The 14,656-nt window shown below is 44.1% G+C and overlaps 1 protein-coding gene across 4 annotated transcripts in view; it reads left to right on the plus strand.

Annotated features, from left to right (window-relative positions):
• LOC135911676 (uncharacterized) overlaps positions 1-14,656 on the plus strand; it is a 72,648-nt gene that overhangs the window by 17,484 nt on the left and 40,508 nt on the right. The window contains exon 1 of one of the 4 annotated variants that reach the window (XM_065444019.2): positions 6,204-6,354. The exons of the other annotated variants lie outside the window; for them this stretch is intronic. The gene's annotated coding sequence lies outside the window, so the exon portion shown is untranslated. Of the gene's footprint in view, positions 1-6,203; positions 6,355-14,656 lie in introns of those variants that run through there. 4 annotated transcript variants of the gene reach the window in all.

The following is a 14,656-nucleotide window of genomic DNA, read 5'->3' on the forward strand; positions in this document are numbered from 1 at the left end:
GAAGCGGCTTTGGCACAAAAGGCCGTACAATGTGTCGGAAGTGACCGACCTTGACGTGGGACGGTAGGCTGTCTCCTTTGAAAGTTAACTTGACACACTGCGAGTTTCCCAGGCGACGGGCTTGCAATATGGCAATTCCCTCTGTCGCCGGCTTGATGAGTATATGCAGGTCAGCATCGCTTATGGAATTATCTACGTCATACACAACGCCGGCCGTAGAGCCATGATGGTCTTGTTTATAGCAGCGTACGTTGATGCTATCCAGCACCTTAACGTTGCTTAGAATGTCTAGCGCGCTGCGGTTTGTGACATCTATAGCGAGGATGTTCTTACGGGCGTTGATCCTTATATCTTTGATCTGACCCGGAACGAGTGCCTCGAGCGATACAGATGTGGCTTGGCGGTTGATCCGGTTTAGATTGTCGCTAGCAGCCACAGGCACATATAAAATGGTGAGGTCTGATGGCTTTCGCGTCGGGATCACAGTTGCCTTACTTGTGGAAGGAGACGTCCTGACGAGTCTTCTCTTTGCTTTGTGCTTCGCTACGGGCACGAAGTCGCTGTCATCCGAGGTTTCATCACTGGTCCCTGAGTAGATCACAGTGTCCTCGCTGTAGGTGTCACTCGGGCGACTAGACCGCTTTCTCGGTGCGGTCGCTGTTGACGTAGAAGGACCAGGAACCTCTCCAGGCGACTCCTCGTCCATCGCCGTAGTTAAGGGAGTGGCGTCTCCCACTAAGTAGCTTCAAATTCACAGAGACGAAAAGGCAGCGTTCCACACAGGACACTTCGTCGTCGTCTTCCTCTCTTCATACCAAGCGTGTGTTTTTGTATGCGGCAAACTTTTTTAAGGAGCTAGGACCCTACCGTTTCTGCTAATGGGCTACACGCGCAGGCGGAGATTACCAGCAAGAAAAACATTATACGATAATTTTGCTAAATAACTAACATATGCTAATTATTTCTTAATTAATAATAAATCATAAATCATAATACACAAAAAATTTATAAATAAGTTGCTATCCTTGTGGGCCATGTTGTAATGGTGAAATTGAAGCCAAGGAGTAATGAAGTCGCATGTGCTTTGTAGAAATGCTAAGATTTAAGTATTCCAGCAAGCGCGAACTTGATGCGCTGCCCGTATTTTCCGTAGCGTCACGATAACACAGACCCAACGGAGTCCAACAATCTGTTTAGATATCATTGAGACTCAAACAGTGTTATCGTCTCGCTCTTGAAAAAGCACTGATAGCCTTGACAGAAAGTGCGTTCCGAGCGCGTATCTACACTGTAAACGCAAATAATTCCCAGGTGGGAGTATAATGCTTGTCCTCTACAGCAACCCCCAGGTAGGGAGCTTATTATGCTCCGTATGATCAGAGCTAAATTTTTGCTCCGTGCGAGCGGAATTTTTGCGTGGGACCATGGGAGTTTTTTGTCTTTTTTTTTCATTTTTTACTTTGCACTGGACGGAGTTTTTTCGAGGTGCAATGGGAGTATAAAAAGAGAGTATCGCGTCAGTTTGCGTGAAGATTTTTATAGGCAAAGGATACTGCTCAAATTTCGAAATATACACACAAGACCGCGTCAAATTTAACGAAACCAGTCAATGAAAGCACATAAATCATGACATACACAGACATTTGAGAAACGCCTAATGCAGAACTTTGAAACGTATCGAAAGTACACGCGTACGCAAGAGGCGACGCTGCCAGTATATATAGCCACGATACTGTGTACCTCGAAACCGTCTATCGAGCAGCTGTGCTGTTTTCAGAATTACGATTCACATGATCGCTCATATGAGTTCTGCCTCTGTGAAATTAACACAAGACCTTAATCAACACCACACTTTTCTGGTCACAAGTTAATTTACAAGTGAAGTATAACCATTCAATTTACTGCTTCGTGTCGTCCCTCAAGGTATATCTATGGTCACTTCAGAACAGTTCAAGACGCGCCACCTACGTTGTTAAAGAGCTAAAGAAACGAACAGTCAAATTCTCGCAAAAATAAAGAGAAATAGCGCGTTCTGCGATGAGCATAACTTCGGTATAAGGCGTGTTGTCCGTCGTATTGCCTTGTCTAATTGCTCTCATCCGCGGTCTGTATCGTGCCGGACTTTCCCGCCTCTCAGCCCTGTTTATTCTCGTCGATAAGTGAAAATTGTACAGGTGTCTACATAGATGGCTCCATGAACCACAGCATTTCTTCAATACGATTAATATCCTCTAGGAACTACACGCCCTTTGCGATATGTCTGTAGGTATCTAACTCCTTTTCAGCCAACTTCTAATTATGTGTCGCTGGTTATCTGCCCGAATAGACAACTTGGGCATAGACGATCTCGTGATCTGTCAGCGCGACAACTAGACACGGACGAGTTCGTATCTTCTTTTTCGTCAGCGTCTATTTGTTGTTCTGACAGATCCTGAACACATTCCAACTCGTCCAGTTCTCGCTACTAGTACAATATACAACATAGGCCATTTGGCATATGCAACTGGGCATGTCTTACTGGGTATGTGCCTAAATGAATAACCTGTTAGATATGTGCAACTTGGCATGCGCGCTATTAGACAAGTTGGGTCATTGAGATGTGCAACATGCCATGTGACACTAGTTACGTGAACATTTTTGGTCAGTCCTCCAGAATGGGTACATGTCACTGGTTAGCTGCTCGAACACACAAGCAGCACTAATGACCAGAAGTAAAGAAGTCGGCAACAGAAAATTGTGGAAGTCAGCTACGCAGTAGCGAAGAAGTCGGCATCAAGAGCAACGGAGTGTACAGAAAGAACTGAAATGAACAGAATGGGGCCAGAGCGTACATTTAGCAGGGAGCAAGCGCTGGGCTACAGCGAACTGCAGGAGACGTCGGTAACAGAAAATTGAAGGAAGTGACTAGAAAAAACTTGGCAGTACGGTGTGTCACTACATAACTTCATTACTAATCGCGTTAACTCGGAATTCATCGTGAGATGGGCACTGCAGAATTTGTTTAACGCACAGATTGTCACGTGACATACTATAATTGTTAAATAAATACATAGTGAACCTCCTTCGCGCAAAATATACTCAACTGAATATACATGTGTAATCGCACCCAGTATTCAGGCTGGCTTGTCCTTTTTTCGGCACCACTTAGTACGCTCACTCATATAATCTGAACCCTTGTGCACAAACACAGCAGACGGCGCGGATTCGCATTATACATGTGGACAGAGAACACTGGGAAGTTGCCTGGGCCTTGTTGCCTGAGAAGATCTCCTGATCCAGTTTCATCGCGGTGATGAATTGAGTGAACGTTGGTGTAATGAGAATCTTTCAGACTAGAATGCCGCACCTCATGACGAAGAGCGTAACGACTGCACATGGGTGGAACACAAAGCACATTTACGGCTATCCGTTGACGTCAGTCTCCCGGTACAAGGTTCATGAAACAGCGCGCTCAAGTAGAACGGATATACATCGGGGATAGATTTGACCAGACACATCTCTTTCTTCTCCTTGAATTTACGATTGTTCCTGCACTGTGCGTAAAATTTGAGACATGCTTGTGGCCATTCCGCATGCAGGATGGCACCAAGCGATTTTAGCTCGCCGAGCTTTCAGGTTTTTTTTTTATTTTTCTGTTATGTTTGTTTGTTTCTTACTTTGCTTTTAATTTGTTCTTTTGTGGAGCAGACTATACATAGCTTCCGAAAAGTTCTGACGAGCCCTATGTCGAATGAAGTCCCCTATACCTTCAGCACTTGTGCGCGGCGAACCTACGCTGAATGTGTTATAAAGCCGGAAATACACGACTAACGGTACTCTACGCAAAACCTGGAATAAAGCCACTTATGCGCAATCCTCAGTTCCCACGTTCGTAGAGTTTCGCTGGTAGCGTGTAGAGCTTTAGAGACGACTATCGGTTACTCCATTTCACGAGGTTATTGTTACGACCTATGACGTAACAATACACCATTGTTTCAAGCGCTTTCTGAGGCAGTCACATTTATCATCGCAAGATACAACATGCTGCACATGCATGCAAAGGAATAGACTGCATCTAGTGCGGCGGTAACCGAAAGCACTGTTATTTTGATCGCCCGCTATGGTTGAGTAATAAGAGCTCGTGTGCCGAACGAGAACTTGAGATGTGGCTAAATATTTGGCTAATTCCGTTTGTCGGATTTTGCATGAGTGACGCACACGCTACTGCAGCCGATCAAACGCTTGTCATGGCTGTGAGGCCATGACACGAGCGCGCCTTGACGGAGCAGAGCAGGTGAATCGGAACTCCTGCTACGGCGCTGACGCGCGTCAGGAGAAAGGGCGTCGCGGCGACGCCACGTCACCCTTGCGCTTGCTCTCGGAAGCCGGTGCGTGTTGCGTCTCTCTCTCTCTCACCCCCGATAGATTTCGCTGCTGCGCGTGCCTGCCGGCCTTGGTGACCGCTGCTGCTTTGTCGGTCTCGTCGTGCAGGGCCTCGGTGGCATGCGGTGTTGGCACAGCCGCCTGCTTCTACTTACTGGCTCGGGCAGCACCTACCGCTAAGCTACATTACTCGCAGTGCAACACTCGAACGTTTCGTCAGAGGCGTCCGATTAGACGTCAATGCTTCTGCATTCATAACTCATAAGACGTGCTTAGGCGTCCTCAGAGTTTTTGTGCTTCTTTTTATATTTTAGGCATCGATAGGTATTGTCTTCAAGTCAGGATGTGGTGATCCCTGCCGTATGCACTCCAACCCATTTTTTCCTCTCATAATCAGAGAGAGAGAGAGAGAGAAACGACGAGGGAAAGGTAGGTAGGTTAACCAAGAATGTGCCCTCTTGGCTACGCTAGACTTGGGGAGGAGGAAAGCAGAAGAATAGATAAGGAGAGAAAAGAAAAATTATAGAGTCAGTCATTCACAGAGTCAGTCGCAGAGGAATCTCGGCTGCCACAAGAGTTCGGACAATCCAGTATCCTTCATGAAGTACAGAAGGGCTTTTGTGGCCTCTTGCATGCAAGAATACATAGGCCCTAGTCGAAGGATCTTTTCTTCCGAGTGTGCTCTATTATCTATTATTATTATTATTATCTATTATCTACAGGTTGAGTTTAGCAGGTAGACTACGTCGTTGAATGACAAAGGATGGGCAGTGTTCTAAAGTGTTCTGGGCAGTGTTCGGAAGGTGTTCTAAAGTCTCATCGCACCCGCCCAAATTGCACGCCGCGCTGTTGGCCATCCCTATAAAGAATGAACAGGCATTGGTACTCGTATGATCAGGATACGCTATGAGTAATTCGCCTAGACAAACATACTGCTGCATAAACTCCAGAAGCCGACTGGCGATCCTTAATTTTTGTTGCGTTGCCAGCCTATTGAACATTATATTTGTCTTCTGCAATCAGCTAGCGCAAGGTAGAGTTTTTCCTAGAAGACGATCCACACTAAATATTATGTACCATTGGCTCACTCAGGCATCGGCGGTTGTAGTTCATCTTGATTTCTTTATTTTATTTTTCCTTTGCTTTTTTTCCTTGCTTTTTCAGTCTTTCCCATTCCATTGTTAGCCTTTGTATGGCACGTCACACGATACGAATAAACCAGTAGTGAGTTTGCGCACCTTCCGTTATCGTTGTCTTTGTTCCCAACCTCGTCATTAGGTGCACAGAGCAAGAAGAAACTATATACAAAAGTAACGAGCAGAGCCATAACTCAGGCTACGCAAGGTACAAACAAAAATGACGTGGTACAAAATTTACTCACGTATACATTAAAAAAATTTGAGAACATGACACCTACCGGCTAAATTGTATGTCATCGTCATATCGTGTTGCACTAACGTTAGGAAACAACCTGAACAAGGACAGACACAAATGAACGAGACCTATCAGGTTCGCTAGCGCAAGAAAAGACGGAAGTCCATCAACTAGCCCAATTTCAAGCTTTGAGTCCTCATTTCAGCGCGGCTTTTTTTTTTCTTTTTTCTTTTTCAAAGCGTTATTATCGACGCAGTCGTCCGCTCTGCGCTCCACAAAAGCCGCGAGGCTGTTGGACTGAGTCCAAAAATAACAATGAGTCCGTACAGGAACTACTCCCCTGCGCTTCGCGTTGCGAGAACACAACTCCTTGTCCACTTCGCGGGCTCAGGCCTGCAGAGTTTACGGGCGTCGCGTGGCATTCAGTATTATTATCGGTGGGCAAAGGCCTGGTCACATGCAACGCTGCGCAGCAATTATCGACGTACCGCGGTCCGCAGCTGCGGTGAATGCGCGCCTGATACGAGCGATTCCCCCCCGTGCTGCACAGTCCGTCCCCATGAACACTGGAGCCGACATCAGCCGCCGTCGGGGTGACCACCACGCCATGCGGCAGTGGTAAGCAAAGTCTAGGTAATCCGTTGTGAAACTGGGTCCGCGGTTCCTGGTGCTTGTGTGTGAGAGAGAGAAACAAATAAAATCAAGGCACGTATAGGTTAACTATACAGATGTCCGGTAGGGCTACCCTGCACGAGTGGTAAAGGGGATGAGGGATTGTTGAAATGAAAAAGGAGGATGCAATAGAATTCACGCGCATAGCAACATCTAACATTGTCTTCTCAAGACCTTTGATTGATTTGAAGAGATACATTAACGGGTGCATGGCTTTCTGGTCTGGCGACGGGTCACGTTACGCACGCAGAATCACGGATGGTGTTTTTACAGGCAGGGATGACCTGGCGTGCTTCGCCGAAAATAGTTCTGCCTGAACGTACTTTACAAATCCTTCATCAGTTCAGCGTCTCGGCTGCAAGGCAGTCAGCAGGCGTGGAAATTTTTTCCTGATTACTGCAGCCCCTTCGGGAACACTGCGTACTGAAAACGCGCGTGCGGAAGACTTCCTTCTGTAGGCTAGGAAGCAGCAACGTCTATCTTTCCGCATCGAACTGTATAGCACAGCCTGATTAAATGTTTCAACGTCGCCGATCTCACGACTTAAGGCACAAAGTGGGGTGGTGCATCGTTTAATCATGCCTATGTGTAGGCGGAGCCGGGTCCGCGAGAGCAAAGATCACAAATGAACTTCGGGTTCAGAATCACTTGGCAGTAATGCGACTTTAAAGAACTGATCGTTTCAGCGTTCCGGCCAAGCACGCGAGTTTCTGCAAGCTTTTCAACCCTGTGATTACGAAGATGTGAAAAGCACAAGATCACTGTTAATACACAAGGGGCCCCACGTGATACGATAGTCGAAGTCAATGAGAACTGGTCAATTAACGTGGCATAGAGGTGCGCCTGCTCTTGAAAAATTAAGCGAGTGATTTGGAGAGGCATTACCAGATGACTTGTACACGTAAACTTATGTTATCCACCGCACTGGTACTGCTAGTTCGGCGGCTTTCGGTTTCACCTGGCGCGGTACATCAATTTCTCAACATTCAAACAATGAGAATACCTCCTGTGTTCGCAGGCTGGATGAAAATCACCATTGACGTCATTTTGGCAGCTGTGTATGTCACATGACATAAATTAGAGTAGCTATATCATACGTCGACAATTCCTTGGAACAGGCATGGTGTCGCATGGCCAAGCCTTCCTGGAAGGCTGATGGGGTTTTCTCAAGACACCGAAATTGATCATGGCACGGCTTAACTATGAGTTGGTGTGCCACCCACTGAGATACACACTTGTTTATTTTTGCCGTTCTATGGTGTAAAGTGAGAGAAGAAAATTAGATGCTCGAAATACATGTGTACACAGCAGCCTGCTAAAACGCCTGTGATTCTGTGTACAAACTCAGTGCGAACAGTGCACAAGACATTTCACGATGCGGACATCTCCCCCACTCATGAGTGTCGTTCAAATCCAGGAACTAAACCAGGGTAAGTATAAACATTTCATCCCCATAGGAGACCAAACTGATTAGATTTCATTTTTGCTCACACAACATCCCTCTCGTACAGACTCATTTAGCTGACATGCGACATCGAAGAAGCTAACCGCTCTGCGTCCCCATCGAAGCGCATCTTTTTCACAAGCTGTGCAACCCTATGAGTATAGGAATATCTCCAAAGGCACATTATTGCTGTTCTTAGTTGCCATGATCTCGTCCCATTATCTTTATAGTGTCATGATTGTCATCTATATAGTGAAGACTCAGCAGCTGAAGTAGCCAGTGAGAGAGACTGCCGGCAAGTCCATGGACACCACAAGTGTCTACCTGCTGCAGTAATCACATGTTCACCCAGTTGTATACGCTTAGGCCGCATTTGTTCTATTATTATTGTTGTTGTTGTTGTTGTTGTTGTTGTTAAATAATAGAACAATTTCACTTAGAAACCCTGACGTCATTTCTAGCTAAATTTTCTGTCATATCAAGCCGTCATTTTGTTTCTGTCGCGGCACGGGGCACCATTGCTCTGCTCGAGGAATTTTCAGACGAATTAAACACAGCTTTCGAACAAAAGATGTTTACATATACACTGTTTCTTAATTCTTCTAAAGCATTCGATATTGCGAACCACAAATACCTGCATTAAAAACTATACCTGCTCTGTTTCAGGGGGCCATTTTACCAGATTCTAAAAAAAAATATTTGTACGGCTGCTCGCAGGTGATATCTTTAGAAAACCAGTTATTCATCAATAACAACGTACGTCTTAAAGCGCAAGGGCCTCAGGGCTGTAATTTGCCTCCTGTATTTTTAGCATACTTATGCATGACTTTTGGTTAGCTGTATCGAAGTCTGATATTTCAGTATGCAGATGATACAATCCTTTTAACAAAACATGTCTCTTACTCAAAAGAAGTTGCGTTACTTCAAGAGAGTGTGTACAATACCGTAACCTGGTTTGCTAACAACTGTTTATGAATAAACAAGAAAAGAAAACAAAAATGTTTTGTTTTAGAAATCCCCTTGAAACAACTGTTACAAATTTGTCACTGTTTATGCACTGTCCCAACTGCCATTCGTGTCAGTATGCCTCCGTAGAATATGTAAACTCTATAAACTACCTTGGTGTTTTCTTTGACCGTGACCTCTCTTGGAATGATCACATGGCACATATTTGCGGCAGGCTCATAAGTGTTTCATCGCTGCTTTTTCACATACATTCATTGTTCCGATGCCTGCAAAACTCACTATCATGTACGCCTTACCATAGAGTGTCTTACGTTATGTCATTACAGTTTTCGGCTTTTGCTCTTCTCGATGGCAGTGTCGAATCGACAGAATTGTAAGAAGTATGTTGAAGTCCATTGCGTATAAGTCTTCCTCGGATGACAATGTGAACTTGTTTACACGTCTGGATTTTCCGTCATTTAAAACATTGTTCGCTCAAACAGTTGTGGTAAGACATTCCTGGAACCCCGATTTCAAACAGGGATATATTGCTCCCCATGCCCTACGGAAAACATTGCATTTTATAGTACCCTACTGCAACATAAGGTTTGGTAAAGCTGGTAGGTACGCTTATGTCCCAGGAATATTAAGTGACTTAACTGATCACATTTTTACTGCAACCATGAAACAAAACGTGAAAAAATTGTTGAATGCAGTATAAGGGCTATGTATAATACTAAGTACTGTTCTCTTTTTCTCGTTTCTTGTATTTCTGTCGTCAATGATTTCAGCTAAGTTTGTTTCATTTTGTTGGGATAAGCTTCACCAGCTTTTGATTGCTGTACATGTTGCTATATTGTTTTTGTTTGCCGATGTGCCGGGCCAAGTCACGCAAGTCACTTGGCTTTGACGGGCCTGCCTTCCGATTTACGAAGAATGAAAGACGGCAACAATAAATATTATCATCCCTATTACTATTATTGGCAATTATTATTATTATTATTATTATTAGTAGTAGTAGTAGTAGTAGTAGTAGTAGTAGTAGTAGTAGTAGTAGTAGTAGTAGCAGTAGTAGTAGTAGTAGTAACAGCAGCAGCAGCAGTAGAGTAGTACTATATATGGCTGTGCCTTCTTACCTAGAAAATTCTGCTTCAAATTTTGTTACCTTCCCACATACTTAAGTGCTCACTGTTGTGACTGTTTAAACTGCGGGCTATATTTTCCGAACAAAACAATTAAGGAAGGCAACCTGCGCCAATCTGTCACGACGGGGGGCACGAAGAGGAAACAAAGGGCTCGCTGCTGACAAAGCAACGCTTAACGATGCAGACTAGAAAGAAAGAAAGGAAAAAGAATGGAGAGATAAATGGGGCGCTTGGTACAGGATACGCAGATTGGGACAGAAAGGAATCTGGCGGCGGCCAGTGAACGAACAGTCTGTGCAAGCAAACTCGTGTAATCCAGGTTTACTTGGGCATACATTTGGGCGCATGTAGTTTCTTCATAGTCAGTCGTGAAGTGTATCTGTTTGTTTATTGATTTAGTAAGTTAGCTTTATTTATTTATTTATTTATTTATTTATTTATTTATTTATTTATTTATAATGGGCATTGAAGCTGTGACAAGTTCCGGAACTGTAAATATGCGCTTGAATATACAGAACAAGAACATATAAAGCGTATATTAAACATAGAGTATATACACCGTGAACCGAATAAGACTATACTACCCACATCTACGCATAATGTGAAGCAGTCTGGCTATTGTTTTCATAATCACTGAAAAAGAAACATCACGACTGAATAACAGCATGCGCTTGATTATCATCATCGTGTAAGCAAAATTACTTAGCTTTTTTGATAACTAGTTCATCGACGCATAGAGAGAACATTTGAATCTGAGAAAAGCAGACTGGTTGGTTGGAGGAGTTTTGTCTTGACGCAGCAGATTCTGTTCACTTATTGCGTTTGGGAAACCTGTGCACGCACAAGGAAAGGAGAACTAGGACTATCTCATTTCTGAATTAAATTACGTTCCCGCAGAAGCTGCGGCTGCTGAATGCAATACAAACAGTGAAAAAGTCACAAATATGGGTTTTCACGCATATTATATGGCATTGAAATATCCACTACTCATGGAAAACGATCACATTTTGAGAGTACGATCTGGAAAGTAAAAACACTTCCGAACATGACCAAGCACGAGCGAAAAATTCAGGTCTCACGTCTGTATACGGCCCAAAGTTTCCTTAATCTTTTGTTATTTCTCGTTCAGCAGCTTGGCTGACGTTAACTGGTACAGTGTATTTTTGTTGGAGCGAGGATATTTAAGTAGCGTTATGGTGTAGTCACTACGTGCAAAAAAGAAAGATTGTAACCCACGTGTTGGAAATATGAGAAGCGACGGTTTCGTGAAGTTAACAGAATGCCATGCAAATGATTACACGATTCGCAGCGTTTTGCACCACAGAGGTTAGTGAAGAGGGCAAGACGGCGTGACCCCGCGTGACTGCGCTTTATACTGCATCTGGGGATGCGCATTTACATTCGCTCGCCTGTGCAGCCGGTCGACTGCAGCGGCGCCCCCGCGGCACCAACGGGAACTATATATCTAGGCGCCGAACCTTGCTACCGCTCACATTGCGGGCGCTCCAATAACCTACGCACGACACCTGTGTTTGCGCTCCATCAATCTCCTCGAACAAAAAAACAAAAAGAACAATGGCGCCGTCGCTCGGCCTTGGCTGAGCGGATCACGTTGCTAATGATTCTCGTTATAAAGTGCGTTTCGCGGTAGGCCTGGCACCTTCACTGAAAGTATGTCCAGCGTCAGGATTGGCTGGTATTTTTGCTTAAAAGCACCTTTGCGAATACGGGCCCAGGCTTTTATTCTATTCGTGGTTGTAAGAATAATGAAGGAACCGCTGCGATGTCGGCACCGCGTTTCCTTGTAGCGATGTGCATTGTCCCGCAAATGCAACAGAAACAATGTAAAAGTTCAGTAATTAGAAGAAGCATGGTGCAGTTTTTACAGAGATTCTCAGAAGAACGTCGTATTTCTCTAACGCCGAGAACTTGAGTCCGATTGCAGCTACGATCGCAGATATACACTGTACGCCACTGTACGAAATGTGGAAGCACACTGAAAGGAGCCCGCACAGGTGGCAAGTGTGTCTACTGTGAGAATGAAATATGTCGCTTTTATTTGAAATGTATATTTTTTCTCTGCGCATTTCCGTAGTATCACACTGTGCTTTGCGAACTATTGTTGATTTCTTTTACCCCTATACAAAAAAATAAGAAGATGCACACTCAAGTCTGTACCATCGTACATTCTGACAGAGGCGCGGCTCAGAGGCGCGGCTCAAAAATAGAAGTTGGAATAAACATAGTCCTTTTATATAACCTGTATAAACTGTATAATATAGCTTTCTCAGCAGCAGATATTTGATATAAAATTTTATTGATAGTAATGTAACTAATTTATCGTAAAAAAAATATTTGTTGCTTACGTTATTCTGTGGGACTGAACAACATGTATCCTTCGACAGCATCTTCAGCCAGCCTTTATCTATACACGTACACTGTGGGCAGCCTTTGGACACTTGCACTCGGTGCCGTTTGTCGGAAAACAGTGGCGGCTACATTTATTAACGCGGAGGTCACGTCCCCCGGCCGATACAATATGAGAGTCGGCGACTTTTGCAGCCAATCTAGAAAATGTAGCCGACGATGTGGATCAACATCCCAAACGCACGCACTAAAAAGAAAAGAAAAGAAAAAAATCACCGACGATTAGAATGGAATGGCTCATGATTTCTTTCTTTATTTTTGCTTGAGTATCTGTCGCAAGCCATACAGGGAACAGTAGTTAAGTCGTGTCTGTTAGTAGAAGACCTAAGACGGATGCCACTATCGAGATATGTGACCCTAAAAGTTACTGCGAAGTACTTTGACATTCCAGTGAGCACTTTCCCATAGGTGTGCCTGTGGTAGTTCGGAAAGATCTTAGCTGGAATGCTGGGTCATTTCTTTAGCAGATTTTGGCAACGGAAATCTCGAAAGTGGTGTCAGTCTTGGGACTTATGCTAAGCAGGCGCGACGTTACTTCTCGTCAGATATAATTTCGCAAATGCATGTGCGCTTAAGTTAGTAATAGAAAAGCTAAGTAGCTTTATAGTGTTAGCTGGCCAAATTATTGCTAAAAATTTTATTGCTGCTAATTTCCGGCCAGACACGTAGTACATCTCCAAATCTTGCAAAGGCTTGGATATAGCCGTGTATTTGAAGTGTGCGGCCATAAAAATAAACATCTGGTATATGCATTCTTCAAGTGAATGCTAACTGCTCACGTGCGCTAACAAGAGTGAGCAATGAATGAATAATTATTACTTTTGGATAAAGCGTATATAAAGGAAACGTTCCTAATAACCTCGCAATACATGCTTGAAGCAAAACGAATATCCACACATTGTGTTGCAATGTCTGCAATTCATGTTCGCTTTTTCTACTTTGGTGGCACATTTTCAGGGGTATAGCCACTGCAAGGACGAGAAAAACGTAGCGGGAAATTGCTGTTATTCTGGAAAATAAGGTAGGGAAATCGGCATCAACACATTCCACAAGATTGATACGATGTGCGCATTACCTGCAGCCGCAAACCATATGGCCTGACTCGTAGGTGGATTTGTTTAATCACAGCATGTTTTGAACTGCAGGTCTGCAAGCAACTGCACGCAGAACTAACAAAATGGCCTGTGTATGCGAGTTTGAGCTCTTTGCTTACAAAGTATGAACAGCAAACTCAATAAGATAAAACTCAGTGAAATATTCGCGAATAACGGTTTCCCCAACTAGGCTCTACGCACACCGCTTTGGTAATCCTCGCACTTTTTTGCATTGTGCATTGTCAATTGAATGTTGGATGTGAAAAGTCAACATGCGCAACTTATCACAACTAATTGAACTTCCTTTGTAATGCTGTAACACTGTAGGTACTTCGAATGACGGGAGGCACAAGTTGGCGTATAAAACGAATAACCTTTGACAAGTGGTCTTCGCATACATTTTTCACCTCACTATACTGGGTGAAAAACAACACCCAGAATTACTCATAGGAAGTGACTCGACATTTTTTCGTTTTTTTTTTTGCGGGCTATAAAGAGCTTCAGTATTTGATGCAAACATTAAAGCGTAGTTGTAGCAGCTGTTTTCCAGTAGTTACGGCACCGGGCTTGGCTGCGGGAGGTGTGTGGTTTGATCCCCGCACCTACCTTTACGTAATATGGGTACAAGAAGACCCCAGCCAGGCTTTCAGCTTTGCAGGGGTGCGTTGTTTGTGAGAGAATCGCACAGACCACTGTGCTTGATGCGCTAAAATTAAAACAAAGCGATGCACAGATATATACCTGAAATCGTAATACACAACCTAAATGAAATTGTTTGCAAAATAGTACTGAGAGGGTACTGGTAGTGTGATTCTCAAATGTGCACGGAGACGGCTGATTCTTTTTTTTTTGTCTCTCTGTCATTGTGCGTGTATGTTTGTTTTCTTGTTCCGTTCATGTCCATTGAAGTAACAAGGCATGCATATAGCACGGATCTCATCTAAAGCTTCTATTTACCTCTTTCTATTCCGCTCTCTCTCTCTCTCTCTCTCTCTCTGGACACCTTTGAAGCTCATTTCAACAGCACGAGCAGCCGGAAACCGCGCGCACTATGCCTGTTTCTTAAAAAAAATCACCGCCCAACACTCCGTACAGATGGTTAACCAGCGAAACTGGAACATGCGGCCCCATTGTTTATCGCTGGGTTAACGACGGTTCATTAAACGACGGCTTGGTAGGCTCCTAGATCCTCG

The sequence above is a fragment of the Dermacentor albipictus genome, chromosome 2 (genome assembly GCF_038994185.2).
Source record: "Dermacentor albipictus isolate Rhodes 1998 colony chromosome 2, USDA_Dalb.pri_finalv2, whole genome shotgun sequence".
NCBI lineage: Eukaryota > Metazoa > Arthropoda > Arachnida > Ixodida > Ixodidae > Dermacentor > Dermacentor albipictus.